This window comes from Meriones unguiculatus, chromosome 2 (genome assembly GCF_030254825.1).
Source record: "Meriones unguiculatus strain TT.TT164.6M chromosome 2, Bangor_MerUng_6.1, whole genome shotgun sequence".
Classification (NCBI taxonomy): Eukaryota; Metazoa; Chordata; class Mammalia; order Rodentia; family Muridae; genus Meriones; species Meriones unguiculatus.
Window position 1 is genome coordinate 130492551 of NC_083350.1, and position 18745 is coordinate 130511295.

General features: G+C 39.4%; 1 protein-coding gene across 1 annotated transcript in view; it reads right to left on the reverse strand.

The window, feature by feature from the left end:
• The window catches only part of Agtr1 (angiotensin II receptor type 1), a 43703-nt gene extending 41605 nt beyond the window's left edge, over positions 1 to 2098 (reverse strand). The window contains exons 1-2 of the mRNA XM_021659957.1: positions 1955 to 2098; positions 589 to 684 (exon numbers count right to left, since the gene is read on the reverse strand). The gene's annotated coding sequence lies outside the window, so the exon portion shown is untranslated. The remainder of the gene's footprint in view (positions 1 to 588; positions 685 to 1954) is intronic.
• Positions 2099 to 18745: the final 16647 nt, after the last annotated feature.

Consider the following 18745-nt stretch of genomic DNA (forward strand, 5'->3'; position numbering starts at 1 on the left):
AGTGACAGGATGATATTCTAGGATCTAGAGTCTAGATCTTAATATATATATATATATATATATATATATATATATATTAATGAAGCGAATTTCTAATTCATTTAATCACTTTACAGCCTGATCCCAGCCCCCTCCCTCCTTTCCTCCCAGTCCCACTAAAATGGCAAGCCTTCCCCACATCGAGTCAGTCCATGTTGGGAGATGATGAGGCAGTTACTCAGTCTAAAGACAAAGTGAGCAGAACTGGAAATCAATACACCAGGAGGGCGTCGGAGAGTAATGCCGTCAGGGAGAAAATGAATCCAAGCAGGTTGCAGACTTCAAACTGACAATCATGAAACTTTAGTCGATGCTAACACCTCCATATTTGGGGTGCTTCTCTGGACCATAAGCTACATTACAGGCACTGCCATTCATAATTCAAGGAAGGACATTTATAACTCTCACCAGAAAACTGAATGCTTATCCAGAGCAGATAATTTAGCAGCAGAGCTGGGCAGTTTTGGGCCGCCTAACAGGGTAATTAGGTCAGGCTTTCATTTTTTTTTCTTTTAAACAATAACTAAAAAACAGAAAGCATTGTCTTGCCTGTTTGCTTTTTGAGATGGGCAGGAAGACTTGGAATCTGGCATCTAGTAAGGTTGGTCTTCACCTCCTGTTCCTTCTGTCTGCATGCCCTGAGTGCTGGAATAACAGGCATGTGACAGCAAGACTTGTTTAGGGGGAATTTATAGCAAAAGGGACCTTAAGAGCACAGAAGTAGGTTAAGAGTTGTTGAAAAGCAACCTTTCATCCCACATCTTCGCTTCCCTGCTTGGAGGGGTGATGGAGAGGACAGGTCCCAAGAAACTAACACACAATCAAAAAAGCTTGGGGAAGGATTGTTCAAACGTAGTATCTACAGCTAGGGAAATGCTATGGCAGGCCTGGCAACAGTTCTTTGTTTTATTTTCTTGTTTGTTTGTGTTAGACCCCAGGAAATGGGAGTAAAACTAACACCACGGCCTCAGGAGCCTCCCCAGTGGTAACTACTAGGAAAATTATTTTGGGGGCTGAAGCACCTTCAAAAGGTGACAATAGTTACTCATGGGTTATAATTTAGCAGGAGGGAGGGGTCTTGCCTCTTTTACTCTTAACTTTTTCTCTTCTTGGAATGACACTAAGCATGGTCAGCTTCCTGCATGTGATGGTAGGAAAGGACAGGAGACAGTAGGAGTGAGCAGGTGGAGGGTGTTGGTGTTGGTGCTGATGGTGGGAGGTTGATATTCAATGAAAGCATAGCAATGAGGTCTCTGATGCTTATCTAAAGACAGTAAGCCGGGAGAGGCCCTGGGGAAGATCAGCTGGAGTTTGGAGACCAGAGCAAGCTGCTTGTTGAGTCAGAGAATGAAAAATGGGATGCCAGATGAAGAGGAGTCGAAGGCTGGAAACGGTGGCCTTCAGTAAAAAGTTAGTTCCTGTACTTCTCCACCTGTTATGCCAATGACTCAAAGGGGATCAGGAAACAATTCAGAGTGCCTGTCTTTGTTCCATGTACTTCCAGGGTCTGATGCCAATGACCTCACTGACAGTGTTTGCAGAGAGCTTGGGAAAAGGAGATACATGTCTGAGAATCAGAGGCTGAGCACAACGCTCCCCTTAACATTACCTAAAAGCGACATAACTTTCACGTGTGTCATGTGTCACGTGTGTCACAAGCTTCAGTTCACAGTTTAGACTCACTTGGGTGGAGGAGAAAATTTTCTGGCTTACTTCTCGAAAAATTAAAATTTGGAATAAGCTGCAAAAAAGCCTACACGAATCCCTGAGGCCCCTCAGGAATGGTGTTCTGGGGATGGTAGCCAGTTCCAGGGAGGGCGCTGACAGACAATGTGCTGGAATCCCTCTTATCCCAGGACCCTTGCCATCAAGTCGCCTCCCTCCCTGGGATCTCCCTAAGGTGGCCAGGACTCACCCTAATGCGGTGCCCAGCTCTGGGCTTCTCTCACTCCTTGTGGCCGCTCCCCATCCACCTTCCTCACTGGCGAGGCTGAGCTGTGAGCTGTGTGTATGTCCTGTCTGGTCTCTGTCACTCACTGCTGCCCGGGATCCAAGCTGCTGGCAGCTGGAATCCAAGAGGGGACAGCTCCAATTTATACAGCAAAGGGGCGTGGCTGCTCTGTGAGTTCCAAGGCTGAGTTCGCCTTCCCCTATAGTCCTGCCCTAAAGGCCCTCCTGGCCCCTCCCCTGACAGATTCTGACCAAGGCAAGGATGACACCACTGTACTCCAGATGCAGGCTCACCGGCCTGGAACCCAGCATGCCCTAGACAAAGTCTCTAAGAAGTAGGGAGCTAGGTGGACTCAAACAACATTGCTAACTTTGGAGATATCCTTTTGTTTGCTAGTTTCTTTCTTCCTCTACCTGCTGGCTCCATTCTAAGTTGGAAAAAAAAACACCTTTTAATTTAATTTATATATTTATTTATTATAATTTATTCACGTTGTACCCCCGCTGCAGCCCCCCTCCCTCGTCTCCTCCCTGTCCCACCCCTCCCTCTTCTCCCCCTATGCCTTTTCCCTAGTCCCCTGATAGAGGAGGACCTCCTCCCCTTCTATCTGACCCTAGCTTATCAGGGCTCATCAAGGCTGGCTGCATCATCTTCCTTTGTGGCCTGGCAAGGCTGTACCATCAGGGGGAGGTGATCAAAGAGCCCGCCACTGAATTCATGCCAGAGACAGCCTGTCTGAACTCCTTCAGCTGATAAACACCCTCGGCAAAGTGGCTGGATACAAAATTAACGCCCCCCAAAAAACTCTTAAAGAGTAATTAGAACACTTTCTTGTCTTTTATAGTACTAAGTCAAAATTTGACAATGCCGCTGGGAGTCATAGATGGGAACTCTCTAACATATATGAAGGCAACCCTAAAGAAGTCTCCCTAAAGAAAGCATCCTTACTGGACATCTCTTGTCACCAAATGAAACTTCCAGTACTGGGACTGAGTTGCATCTAATTGAGTTGTTGTTCAAAGAAGTCACATAGAAATCCTCAAACAGCCAGGATGCTGCCAAAACAATAGGCTGTTCTCCACAGACTGACAACAAGGTCCCCTTGCTGAAGACCACATACAGTACTCATTGAACATGGAGAGATCAAGCTGGTGCCTGCAGAGAACCTTCACCCCTATGTCCTAGTGTCTTTTTTATGGGAAGGTACTTTGCAGGCTATCAAAAAAGAAATGTAAACACCAACCCAGCCACAAACCCTTTGCTCTACAACCAGCCCTGCTTGCAAAATATGCTAGGCAATGGTGGCACAAAGCTTGTGGGAGCGACCAACCAATGTTTGATTTGATTTAAGACCACAAGATGGAACCAATACTTGACAGTGCTTGGGTGACCAAGGACTAGGGACTAGAGAGCTCAGAGCCCTATGGTAAAACCAAATACTACTGGTCTTTAAAATACAAAAAAAAAATAGTAATAAACTCCTAATGATATTCTGCTATACTCATAGATCGCTGCCTTAGTCAGTCATCATCAGAGAAGTGTCCTACTGCATCAGATGAGAATAAATAAATAAATAAATATGAGAGAACCACAACCAAATATATCACAGAGTGAGAGACTTTGGAAAATTCAACTCTAAATGAAATCCCCCCCTTCAGAGCTCAAGGAACCCCACCACAAAAGAGGGTACAGAAAAGAGTGTAAGAGCCCAAGGAGATAGAGGACATTAGGAGAACAAGCCCCTCTAAATCAACTGAGCAAATCTCATATGAACCCTCAGAGACTGAAACAGTGAACACAGAGTCTGCATGGGTCTGCACCAGGTCCTCTGGGTATATATTATAGTTCACATTTTTCTGCTTTTATGGGGCTCCTGAGTTTGTGAACAAGTGGATCTTTGACTCTTGTGCCTTCTCTTTTAGATCTTTTCCTTCTGTTGTTTTGCTTTGACCAACTTCAGTCTGATGGTTTTTGTTTTATCTTATTATATTTTATTTTGTTATGTTTTGCTATTATCTGTTAGAAGCCCATTATTTTTCTAATGATAAACAGAAAAGAAGTGCATCCAGCTGATGGGAGAAGAAGTGATAAGGAGCTTGGAGGAGCAGAGAGAGGGAACACTGTAATAAGGACATACTGTATGAGAAAAAATGTTTTTAACAAAAGAGGTGAAGAGAAGAAAAGCACTATGAGCAAGCTTTGAACAATGTTTGCGAGGGAGATGGGCTGCTTGGAGTCCAGTGGGAGAGGGAGAATTGGGATGAAATTGTCTTCTAAAGAGGAAGTTTTTCTGAAACAGTATCTTTTCTGATATACTAGCAAGAACCAATTTTATTTTCATTTTCATAGGGATTTCTTTAATTTATTACACCTTTCCATGTGTCTCTTGCTATAATTTAAAATTAACAAAGTTAGATTTCCTAGGCTCACAGTTCCATCATTCAGACTTTCTAATGGTTTGTGACCCACAGTCTTTGCACATCGACTCGGGCTGGTAGCTGCTAATTAAGTCGCTTTTGCCTAGTACTCCTTGATCAGCCTAATTATTATTCATTCTTATTCTTCCATGGTATTGAAGTTAGCTATTTGATAATATCTCTCCTTTGACATATCTTCAAAGCTAGACTATTTATTATGATAATTTGTTTTTTTACTCTTTCTACAGTCTGTTCTTATTTTACACATTGTTTATGACTTGAGGAGACAAACATTATTTACATAGAACAAATGTTTCATTGGTAAGACGTTACTATCAATATTTATTTACAGAGGTATTTATATGCCAATGGATAAGTTTGGAATTAAAAATATAAATCTAGTAGCTAAAATTAGCATCAGTACTTAAGCACATTTTCACGACAAATCACTTGGATTATCTTGAAAGAAAAAAGGTCTGGAAAAGTCATGTAAACAGAACAAATAATTTAAGCATGTGGATAACATATTATCTCCCCAGGAATAAATATCCTGGGACAACATGCTATCTTTTTAAAATATTTTTTCTTTACTGCTTCTATTTAAAACCTTTGATCATTATTACAATATGTATGTTTGTATATGCTGGATTTAAGCCTTTAGTCACAGAAAAGACAATTTATGTCTTAAACAGAGTGTAATGATTACTCATCTGGTTTTAGCAGCATAAATATTGCACAGTCCTTGAATTTTAAAAGATCACAAAAAGGTATAATGTGACAGAGTGCTTGCCCAGTACTGACAAGGCTGTGGGTTTGAACTCCCATGCTGCACCAACAAAAAAGTCACAGCTAACTCTGACTGTGAGAAGTTGGGGACTTTCTCATAACAGAGGAAGACTTTGGACCATGTCTTGAAAGTTAGAGAGCACACTAGACAAAGCTTACTACATATGTTGGTGAAACATGTATGAAAGCGTGCTTTTGTGTAATTTTTGGGGGGAAGGGATATGCAATGATTCTTTCCTTACTATTTTTTGTTTTTTCTGATTGGTTAGAATCCTGATGTGAGCAAAGAACACGTCAAATCTTTAGACACATGAAGTCAGCGGGCCTTATTTACTGTTCTGGCACATGTCAAGCACGTTTACTGCTCCACCTGTTGTATGGTATGTGCTAAACACATAGTAGATGCTCAGTACACACTGTCTCAAGGGACGAACTGATGGTGAAAAGCTAGGATTCAGTGTTTAAGCAATTTTCTATGTCCAGTTAAAGTCACCAAGGTCACAGAACAAAAAGTCCTATTACCCCACTTGTTATATATGAAGACAAAGACTATTTTTTTCTTTAAATTTTTTTCATGAGAGACGGGGAGGGAAAAATAACAGTTTTTCCATACAGTGTATTTTGGTCATATTCTCTCCAGTGCCTCCCAAGTTTCAATTTCCAGTACCTGTGTCTGGCAACTCACAACTACCTTTATCTGCAGATCAGGTAAATATGACACCCTCTTCTGACCCCTATGGGCACCACTCATGTGCACATACCCACACAAAGAAACATGTATACAAATAATTAAAAGCAAAAACTTTAGATGAGTTTTCAGTAGTGGGGCCATAAATTAAATTGTACTATATTTGGCAATATTTAGGATATTGATAGAAAAGACCATAGAGATTCTTATGTTTGGCCAGGAAGGTAAAGAAAATTGACATGCCAAATCAAATGAAGGGACAGAACATAGCTAGTATTTTTTTTTTTCATTTAATTGAAGTAATATTTGGGGACTGGAGAGATGGCTCAGAGGTTATGAGCACTGTCTGCAATTCCAGAGGTCCTGAGTTCAATTCCCAGCAATCACATGGTGGCTCACGACCTTCTAAAATGAGATCTGGTCCCTCTTCTGGTGTTCAGGTAGAACACTGTATACATAATAAATAAATAAATCTTAAAAAAACGGAGTCTTGCCATATTTGAAGTATATGTATGTATACATAATATATAATATATATTATATGTATGTATTATATAAGGGATCCATACAGAAAATAAGAACCAGTTCGGGTTTCAGGGAGAAGCTATCAGTTAGACAGGAAGCACAAGAAAGAAGAGTACATAGTTCTGTGAGCAGGGAACAGATGGTCTTTGCTTCTACTTGTTCTTTGCTTGAGGTTTGGCCTAAGATTCTATGTTCCTTTTCATAGATCCTGCCCTACTTCCACTGTGATAAAATGCCCTGACAAAAATCAACATAGAGTAGAAACATAAAAAGTTTTTTTTTTTTTCAGTTCATAATTACAGGTACAGCCTATCATTTGGGGGTAAATTGATAGTAACATCAAACATCACATTAACCAAGAGCAGAGAAAAATGAACATACACATGCTTTTTTGTGGTTATGTTGATTCTTCTCTATCATACAGTTCAGAATCCCCTGTCCAGTGAATGGTGCAGCCTACCCTGGGCCAGATCTTCAGACATCATTTAGCTTAAGTAAGACAATCCCTCACAGACATGCTTGAAGCCAACCCAATGTAAACAATCTCTCACTGAGACTTTCTTTCCATGATTCTAAGTTGTGGCAGTTGACAATTAAAACTAACAACCACAGGTCCCCCTGACATTACGAGTGTTAAGACAGTTACTGAAATGGTTGAAAGAAATTAAATTTGGTTCTTAATATCATCCAGTCTGACAGAATTTTAAGTTGAATTGTAAATGGAATTACAACACTTGGCAACATTTAGGACATTTCTTTATGTTTACACGAAGGGACTTGTTTAATACTGTTATTTGTAAAATAATTGTCTTGAGACAGTATCTCTTTCTAACTACTGATTGCTCTAAAAATGCAATGTACCAGACTAGGAAGGCAGACAACACCCAAGCATGTTTACTGATAGTTCAAGTATAATGGTGCAATTGTCTTATCCATGCATAAGAAATGTTTTTGTTAACTACATCAAACATTTCATCCAGAACATAAAATATTATACTGAATGAGGTAACCCAACATAGGAATACACACATCATATGTTTTCATTCATATGTGGATATTAGCAGTGAATCTGTTTATATTTGTATATTTAACTTAAAGTACCTACAGAACCTGAGAAACTATCATGACAAGAATGGGAAGAAAGCTCTTCCAGGAGGGGTATAATAGAACAGAGGTGATGTGAGAGACAGGGAGATAATGTAGAAGGGGTTAAGTAAAGAAATGGACTAGAGAATAAGATAAATGATAAGGAGAGAGAAGGATAACTAGTGCTAAGGATGTTTGAAAAAGCCATTTGGAAATATATATGTATGTATGTATTTATATGTATATATGTATGTATGTATGTATGTATATGTAGGCTTCTGGTGTTGAGGGCATTTATCAGTAGTCCTATACAGATTTGAATAATAATAATCATCATTGGCTATGCAAGATATTGTCATGGTTGCAATAGTGTCATGAATATTACAGGGTAACCAACTTTTTGCTTGGATTTAAGAACTACTATGCAAGAAGAAACACGTTCCTAATCCCTAATACTATAAATCTGGCTGAGAACCTAGGTGGGGATCTCACAGGACCCAGGATCGAATGTGCTAATATATTGCTAAATGAACACAGTATCAAAGTACCCTCTAAATTTGGAGCTCTGCACCCATAGATCACTGCATCTTTAAGACCTCATTGGAAAAGTTTCTCTGTGCAGTGGATGGTGGTTAATGCAAATATTCACTTCTTCTTTTTTTTTTTTTATTTTTATTTTTCAATGCAGTTTATTCAGGAACATTGAACAATCCTCGGACCCCGGGGAAAGCCAGCCCACAGCTTAAATAGCCTCTGGGTAGCCAACCCAGGCGTGCCACGTGGGCAATGCAGATAGGTCCATATACATGGAAGCAAGCCAGATCCTCGGCCTTAGCCAAATGTGGAGTTGTTCGTGACAGAGAGCACTCACCATCGGGAAGGTGGAAGGCGGAAACCAGCTCCATCTTTAAGGCATAGCATTCCGCAGCTCTCTACAGTTCCCCCTTTTTGTTTTAGACGCATCAGGCAAGAGTAGAGGTCTGATCTCTGATATTAGAAATAAATTGGGACTTTGTACAGATGTTCATTTAGGTGTCATCCACCCAAAGAGCATCAGACCGACCGATACCTTTTTCTCAGAGGCGGGACCTGGGGCATCAACCCGCATGCAATCAGACATGCTCTTCTCTGGGTCCAAAGCGGCTGACCCTGAGTGCAGTGCTTAGCCTCGCATCCTGAGCGTATCATTTTAGCTTTTTATGGTATCCAACCATGCTTGGGGAGAATGTCCTGCTTCAATGGCTGTAAAGGCCTGAATGATCATGGCTGCATCACACAGTTGTGAGACTCTAATCTTGCATATATACCACAGGCAAACCAAGGAGACCAACACCAGAAGGCCTGCTAACACTCCCATGCCCGCCCATTCCTTCAGATGATTCATGGCTGCAGCAATCCATGTTGATAATCCTGTGGCTAGTCCTGCTTCCACTCCGGTAGAATTTACTGTGACAATGGCCACTCTCAGCTGCTCCATCGTAGTATCGAATTCTCCAGTCCAATTACCTAAAATATAGCTCGACAATTGTTTAGACAGATTTGCAGCACAGGAAAAACAGGGTCTCCACAAGGAGAGCAACAGAACAAGAAAATTTGAACATAGGGAACTTCCCAGAGACTCATACTCCAACCAAGGACTATTCATGGAGATAACCTAGAACCCCTGCACAGATGTAGCCCAGGGCAGTTCAGAGTCCAATTGGGTTACATAGTAATGTGAAGAGGGACTGCCTCTGACATAATCTGATTGGCCTGCTCTTTGATCACCTCCCTCTGGGGGGGGGGGGGAGCAGCCTTACCAGGCCACAGTAGAGGACAATACAGCCACTTTTGATGTGAACTGACATACTAAGATCAGAAAGGAGAGGAGAACCTCCCCTATTAGTGGACTTGGGGAGTGGCATGCAAGCAGAGGGAGGAGGGAGGGTGGGATTGGGATGGGAGGAGGGAGGGGCGTATGGGGGGATGCAGAATGAATAAAGTGTAATTGATGAAAAATTTAAGAAAAAAGGGAAAAAATAATTTAAGAACCTTAAATGACTTTCAAAATTGGAGGAAAACATGGAGTTAGTCAATTGGCATGGAGCACGTCTCGCCCCTGGGGGCAATGGTCTCCTGAACCTACTCAGACCTCGGACACCACCACTGCTAGTTCTAGAACTGACGCAGGATGTTCCAACGAGGGGTTAAGGCTTCTCATAATATTTCCTATAAGCCCACACCTGTTTGTCTATATCCCCCATTTTTATTCATTATTAGCCAGATAGAGCCAAGTAATTGTGGTAATGATACTTGCTTTTTTGCCCAATGCTGGAATGCTAGTAAAGTTAGGTATGCCCTGGTTACTCGCATGCCTCACTGGGTGCCTATGCCCATTGATGCCCCTCATGCTATGACTCTCTTCAGACAGAAAAGGGATCTTGGAACTACAGCCACCATTGTTACTACCATCTCATTGACGGCTGTTGGAGCTACCACCAGGGCATTAGCCATGAGTCATACTGGGCAGACTGCTCAGACCCTGAATAATCATTTAGCCAATGTAGCTCATGCCTTAGTTGTACATAAAGGAATTAATGCTCAACTAAAAGGAAGCTTGATGGTGTTCAAGGATTGACCTCTTGCAGGAGCAAATTGATACCCTATGGCAAATCACTCAACCTGGCTGTCAATGAAAGTATGCTGGACTTTGTGTCACTAGCATACAACATGAGAATTTCACTTCTGATCAAAGTGCAGAAAATAGGTTTCTATGGAGTTCTCAACCAAAAATGGGACATCTATCACATTTCCTACTACAAAGGCCTCTCGTAGATAAACCATATTCCAGTGGATGGCCCAACACTTATGAGTACATGTGCAGCCCAGATTGAACTCAGTGGGGTATAAAAAAAGAAAAAAAGAGGACCCAAACTTAGGATCCAGTGGGAGGTAGAGGTGCATATGAGAAGAAGTAGGAAGCTGGGCATGGTGGTGCATACCTATAAGCCCAGCACTCTGGGAGGCAGAGGCAGGCAGAGAGCTATTGTTCGGGGCCAGCCTGGTCTACAAAGCGAGTCCAGGACAGACAAGGCTACAGAGAAAATTCCTGTCTCAAAAAGAAGAAGCAGTAGTAGAAGCAGGAAGCAGGAAGAAGGAGGAGGAAAAGGAAGGGGAGGAGAAGCAGCCATCTTTTCCACAATGGTATATAGATGTGTTATGTGTGGGTAAGCACTCCACACATACACACATATAATTGTAATTATTGGTTAATAATATTTATGTACTACAACTCTCTTGAGAAATTAAAGTACCAGTTATGTTTATTTTTCCCTGTTCTAAAAACAGATGCCCAGAACATATGATTTAGTGACAAACTGTCCTTGTTGGTGAAGGCACATCATTCCACTTAAAAAACTGAAGCTTCTAAATATTTCAGAAACAAAATGTTCAGAATTTTCCTTCCAATGTGTTCTATCTGATAAGTGTTATAATTAAAGATTCAAAGGCAAAGGAAATTATCTCAAAGCATAAAGTTTCCTGGAAAAGGATTATATATTTAATTACCAAGACAGATCCTCATTATAAAACCCCAAATTTTTAAACAACAGAAAATCAATTAATTGCTTTAAAACATTTTAATGAGAAACACTGCACACCTATAGAATAGTGCAAAGACACACTCTGTTAAATAAGTATAATATAGAAGAGTTTATGAATATACATTGTAGTAATAATGAAGCATCCAGCATCCGCGGTAAACGCTAGCCAAGCAGAACAATACAGAATTCATTCCAGAATCAGATCTGTTTTCTATACCTACCCTCTCAATTGGGTCTCACCACCATACTGTTTTCATGTTAATAGGGTCTTCATTTATCTTAATACTTTCCCTGCATAGGAACATATCCCAAACAATGCAATGCAGTTATTATGCCTTATAAATGAACCCAGTCTGGCATTGCATTTTCCTCTTCTTTACTGCTTTTGCTCAATGTGATGTTGGTAAGAATTTCCATATTGTTAGGTATCAATTCCAGTCTGTTAATTTTCATTTTATGATACCATATATATACACAAATGATATATATATATATATCACTTGCATAACATTGTGGATTAACCTTTGGCTATAACAACTATTGTTTGAGTGAACATGCTTGTACATGCTTCTAGTGAACATATTTCTCAACGGTACATATTTAAAATAGAATGGATGGGCCACAGTATGTACTGAAGTAACAAACATCAAATACATATACGTACATGTATCAACTGGAAAAGAATTACCTAATTACCAAGAAAGATCCTCATTATAAAATCCAATATCTACATATCACCATATATATGTGCATATACATGTATCACCATGTATATATATATATTCTGTACTTAATGTCTGTAGTTTTACTCTTTATCCAAGACAAGATCCCACGCAGTGGAACATAGGCTTCTAATAGGTCTGGCTTCATGAAGTGACTCCTTTAGGGCATGAATGGTTACTTTTCTGGCTGGTGTTGCTCATGAACTCCCAAAGCACTTTATTTATATCCCCACATCCTGTGTTAAACTTAAAGGACAGTTATACTGGTGTGTTGACGGTCCTGTGCGTTGGACACAGGGCCTCCTATATGTAGAGTCTGCCATGCTTTGTCCTGCTCTGTTGAAGTTCGCCCCAGGTGAAGCAGCACCTGGCAGCTTTTGTTTTAGTTTATCTGATTGGAGGCTGAATTGCACTGAACAACTCCTGGTGCCTCAAACATTTGGATGATTAACACAAGGCAGAATACCCAAGAGAAGCTGGGTCTTGGTCAATGGCTTCCTCCCTGCTTGGGTACTGGGTTTCTGGAAATAGTTCTACACATCTGTTACCTTAATTCTCTGAAGATCCCTTTTTCTGTGGTCTCTTTCTTGATACATTCAAGTACCACCATTTCTTTCCCTTGACCCCTCCATCTCAGCAGTGGAGATAGTTCCCATCACTTAGTTTCTAGGCATTTGTTGTTATTTTTCCTTTATATTCCTGTAAAGCAAAAATAGTCTCTTTTGGTCCTTAGGGTAAATTATGTTTCTTGCTGGGATTCTACCTAATGCAGGATTTTGCAATTTACTTTAAAAGGAAGTTTCAAGGGTTTACTATAGCATCCACTAAAATGTTCTGAATAGTTGTCAAATATGATTATAAATCATAAGTTTAGGTGAAGATGTACTGTTAAAAGTGAAAAGAATAGGGCTGGCAGGTGATAAAGGCTTTTGCCGCCAAGTCTGACTGATGACTAAGTTGAGAACCCTAGAACCTGCCTGGTAGAACGGCAGAAGCAAATCCCCCGAGTTCCCCTCTGACATCCACATGTGTGCCATGGCATGGGTACTCCCCTCAGCCCCCTAAGGAAATAAATACAATAGCAAATAATACACAAATACAAAAAATAAAAATAAAAAGTGGTATAGAAGACTGCGTAATGTCATTGAAAACTAGGTAAAATGTAAAAAGTGAGTTAAATATGCACAATATGAATTTTCTTGAACAGATTGGAGCATGTAAGCTTTGGCTCTGAGGTGAAGCCCAGTCATATTGTTTATCATTGTAAAATACGGAATACTGAAAATTTTTTATGGTTATATCATTTCTGTAAGTGTCCTTGGTGACTTGTTCCCCCAAAAACAATGAAACTGTTCCCTCGTATTTTACCGAATCCTTCTCTGTTTCTGCAGAAAAGGATTTGTTAGCAAGGCAAAATACACAGTTTGAATCCCTGAACTAACCAGAAATGTTGACATTTTATTGGCTATGTCCTGAATTTTTGGATATTTATAGTTGGGAAAGTAACTCTCTCTCTCTTTCTCTCTGTAAAGGATTCCTGTTCTATTAATATCTCAGAAAATTATGTGGTATTGTGTTATGTACCTTGTTGCTCTCAATTTGAATTCCTAAACTAATTTAACTTAGAAATCAGTGAAATACATATGTTGGTACCTCATTTTGTTTAGAATACTTGTGACTTTATCAAACTCCGAGCCAGACAGTAAATAAGTGATTGGAAACAAAGTATTCATGGCATATTCTGAGCACAAAGTCACAGCCTCTGCTCTGCCACCAGCTGTGTTATTTTTCTGTCCGTGGAAAAGTTTGAATACTCAATTTTGGTTCTTGTATATTACTTCTAAGAAAGTGGCAGTTTAATAGTTGCCATGCTGTTCAAATCTCTTACCTAACATGTAATAAATACTCAATAGTGACCATATTATTATTGAGAAAGCCAAACCACTTCACCCATCCATTGAAGAAATATATTCTAGCAAAATATTTATTGTCACTAAGCTTCCCTGTGATGTTATAATGATTCTGTTGTTTATGGGTGGGTGCTTGGCACACAGCATGAAATAGACTCTTATGGAATATGATGGAATTGGGTCTAATTCCCTCTCATAAGATGCTTGCTTGTATATTTATGGTCCCTAAAAGAATTTAACCATTCTATGATTAATGATTAAACAATATATAATGAATGCAAGCTCTACTTGAGTTAAAGATACATGCATGCTCTGCTAGTGTTATGACCAAAGCACCCTGCTGTGTTCCTTACTCTGAGAAAGCTGGAAAGCCTCCAAGAGCTCCTCAAACCTTAAATCCCAGCCAATCAACTTAAAGTGTGTTGTCTGGCTACCTAGATACAATATGCTTAGAACAATATCGATTATGTTTAGTTAATCAAAATGATGTGTTGCTGCCTACCCCCCATGGCTTCCTACACTTGGTTAGCTGGTTGTTACCTGGTTATTCATATGAAAAACCTGCCGTAGACACTGACCTGTGTAATAATTTGGCTCTGGCTCCCAAGTCCAGATTACGTCTTTGACAGGTCTAGTCTTTGTTCAGTGTTCAATAAATTTCCATCAACCTGAAAAAAATTTTTTTCAACTGTCATAATTGTCATTTCCTAAAACAAAAAAAAAGTTTTTAAATCAGTGACACTTCTGAGGATTTGGAAATGAGTGTGTGTATTTAATAGTCTAAAGGTTACATAATTAATGACTTTTGAGCACTTTCTGACCCTATAGTTTAATTAAATAATTGATTTTTAAAAAAGTGGATCATTTAACAACATGGAAAAAAAAAGAGAGAGAGATAACTGGGAAGCCAAAGAGAAAGGAGGACTATAAGCAAGGTTGGCAAGAAAAAGTACGTGCTTAGCAGCACCCAATTAACACCTGCAGATAAAATATTAAAGTTCTTGGGAGTGCTTTTGAGCTTTGTGATGGGTGAGTAGGAAGGTAAAAAAACATTTTGCACAGAGAGAGTTTCTTGCTTTTCCACAAGAAAGCCATGAAGCAACTTTAAGTTTCAGGTGGTTATTCAAAACCATTTATAGATGTATAACATATATGTTATATTCTAATAGAAAAAAAAACTGACATTGTATCAGAGGAAAGATGTGTAAGTATGACTCAGGTAAAATACCATGGATGCATGAGAACAAAACAAAACAAGACAAAACCTGGAGTGTGTCTGGTGCGAAACTTGTGGCTTTTCCCATTATCCTCTGAGCCCCGGACTCTCAGAGCCCATGAGTCTATTTGGGTACCCTTCACAGGGATTTTCATATTAGAGCGACGTTTCTAAATTTGTGGCATGTTATTTAATAAAATTTGTTAGCTAAGCAAAGCTTGAGTATACTTTTAAACTGGGATCATTTTCAACACACGATAGAGGCATTTGGAATGTAAATATAATTTTAAAATATTGTAGGCAGTGATTATAAATGATCCAGGAGCTGCTTGTAGCTTTCTCATGGTTTTTTTGGCTTGTTGAGAGTAAGTCTGTGAAACTTGTTCAACATTCCACATAAAATATGTATAAAACTTAGAAAAATAAAAGAGGAAAGAGTTTATCTTTCTTCTTAAGTTGTATTCATAAACTTGTTTCTAAGTTTGATAAATTCTGTACAAACCCACCCACTTAAGCACATTTAGGCTTCATTTCATGTACTTCTTCTCATTATTTTAAATGCACCCTGAGCCTCACCCTTACAGATTTCAGTAGCTTTTCTTCCTTCCAACTGCCCTTTCCCACCAGAAAAACTCTCAGAGGAAGAAAGTTATTTGAGATAATGTAATCGAGAGGATATGCTGGTTTCATGAAAAGAATTTGAATGGTGATGGTGGTTCATGTTTTAATCGCAGCACGTCCCTCAGTACGTGGGACTCTGTCTCTGTAAAGTTGAGGCTCGGTTGGTCTAAACCTGAGTTCTAGACCAGCCAGGGAAGCACAGAGAGACCATGAAAAGAGAGAAAAGAGAGATGAGGGATAGAGAGAGAGAGAGAGAAAGTGAGAGGGATAGGGAGAGGGAGAGGGAAAGAGAGTTACATTTTGGAAGTATTCTCTTCTTGTCTGTTTTGTGGAATAACTTGAGTCATGATACTCTGAAGAAGTTTTGATGAGTTCTGCAGTAACTACTTGTATTTCATTATTTTATCGCTATTTGTATTTCATTGTTATAAATCTGTTTAAAATATTTTCACATTCTGATGATAGTTTTGATTAGTCAGAGACATCTGGAAATAACTCTGCATGTTAAATAATCTTAATTTCTCTACAAAAGACAGATTAGCAGAGTAGACTTAGAAAACAGAAATTATCATTTTGCTAACACCAAGAAACATTCCTCACTATCAAAGATGAATGCTACTCCTAGGTAAAAGAATGGTGAAAGTTGCTACATGCAAATGGACCAAGAAACAAGTAAAATAGATTTTAAATAAATTAGAAAGAAAATGTTTTTAAAGATCACTTCATATTGATTAAGGCAAAAACCCATTAAGGGAAAAAACCATTTCAACTCTATTTATATATGCACCAAATACAAGTATACCTAATTTTACAAAAAAAAAAAAATATTACTAAATAGAAAGTCAAAAATTGGCTCAATCACAGTTATAGTAACAGTGTGCTTTAAATTTTCTGTATTTCTGATGAATAGCCATTGTTTATTATGATTGCCTTTGTATGTGACTTGACCTTTTTCTCTTTCTCTCTTGTGGTTTTTAATACCTCCCATTCTTGCATTTTCAGTGTTTAACCTCACTATGACATGGAGACTTCCTCCTGGTCCTGTCTATCTGGTATTTGTATACCTCTTCTATAAGTGAATAGGCACCATTTTCTCTTCATTTGGGGAATTTTAGTCTATGCCTCCATCTGAAATATTTCAGATACATTTGCCTTTGGTATAGAATTACTCCTTCTTTTTGCTCCAAACTCCTAGATTTTTGTCATTTCAGTGTGTCTCATGTGCGCTCCATGTTTTGTTCATTCATTAAAGGAAACTTCATCCCTGACTTGTAGTTATCCAAGTCCTCCACTTTGTCATCAAGTCCTGATGCCTTGTTTTCCACATATGGATGAGCATTTTCCCCAGGTTTTTTTTTTATTTAACATATTGAAATTTTCATTTCCAGACTAAGTTTACTTTGTTTTTTCTTCAGTGTTTCTATCTCTTTGTTGACTTCTATTTTTAACCCAAATCAACTCCTTTATTTCATTGAGGTTTTAATTTTGTTAGTTTGTTTGTTTTGGAATGCATGGATATCCTCTTTCATTACACTGAACATATTCTTTTAATTACATTTTTATATTAATTACAGTTTATCTACTTCGTATCTACTGTAGGTTTCTCTGTCATTCCCTCCCAATCCCACCCTCCCTTCCTCATCTCCTCCCATGCCCCTCTCCAATATTCTTTTGAGTTCTGTGTCTGTAATGTCTGAATTATTCCTGTTGGAGGTCATTACTGTGGGACTGATCACTTTGGGACAAGACATGTCTTTGTTTTTAAGGCTTTTAATGCTACCTGTGTTTGTTTTGGGCACTTGCACTGGAGTGGGTTTGCTGGCTGACCTCCTGTTTTGAAGTTCAAGTCGTGTTTCTTCTTTTGGTAGGAAGTTTGCAACATTCATGAGTGACTAAGGTGCAGAACTTGATTCATGTTTAGGGCCTCAGGCCCTATTCCCACCCACTGCCTACCGCGATAGTCATTAACCGGGGTGAAATCGCTGTTCGTTTAGAGAAACGGGAATATGTTCAGCAACTACCCTTGATTACCACTGCTTCAGTGAGTACTGGGTTACTGCCAGCGCTCCATACTGATACGTTGGTTACTGTGAATAAGAGTAGAAAGTGAAGGAATAGGATGAAAAAACATGGTGGGAGCAGTGGTTAGTGTTAGTTTGATGGACTGGAGAGGCAGTGAACATGAGCAAAGGAAGGACCTGTAGAGGTTTCAACAAAGAGATGGTGAACATATAATGGTTTTGGCTAACTGTAGCTAGACTTTGGCTACTTTATGGGTTGCTTTTCCTACCACCGTTCTCCACCTTTATTCCACCCTTTCAAGCCCCCAACCCTAGGTAAGAGAGGAAGAAGGTTAGAGGGGAAAGGGGATATCCATCGCATTAGACTAGTCCCTGCTGATTGGGGTATTAAGTTCTTTGGGGCAAGCTTTATCTTAGTCATCAGGAGATCTCCAACTAGCAAGCAGCAGCCAGCAGCAGCAGCAGGAGGAGGACAATGTTATGTGCAGAAGAAGAATCTATCTGGATTACACAGCAGAGTGATGGTGACTAACAGCGTTGCATTCACAATTTCACAATACCGAGGGAGAGAACTTTGTATGATCTTGCTACCACTCACCGGGGACTGGACCAGATGTTTCCATAGTCTTGGTTGCTGTTATCTGAAAATAACAGCCTGTGCAGATCTGCAAAAGGCAGGTGCTTTCTTCAGAGAGGACTGGGCATACATCGGACATTTAGGCTGACAAGTGCATCAGAAAAACTGTGTGTGTGTGTGTGTGTGTGTGTGTGTGTGTGTGTGTGTGAAAGAAATTTAATAAACTCAAATTTGAGAGAATCAAAGAAACATGTTTACTTGCTTTTTAACTGCTTGCTCTTTCAAAAGCTGCACTAGACTTATTTTCCATTTGACAATAACATTTTCATATGCCACAAGAAATGAAAGCTTATTACACAGAATACATTTATCTCCTATTTGGCTTCGTCTAGTTACAATAGTGCTGAGAACATTTTTAGTTGAGAAATAATAAATGAGAATGAGAAAATGCTTTTGGAATGGGTTATTTGTAGCACTTCATTGCATTAGTTGTAGAATTAATTTTTTTGGCATTAAACAGTGGAAGTATACTTAAGAAAACAGTGGTCCTAATAGAGATGCATTCGTCATGACGGGGGACTCCACACTGCTAGGCCATAAGCAAG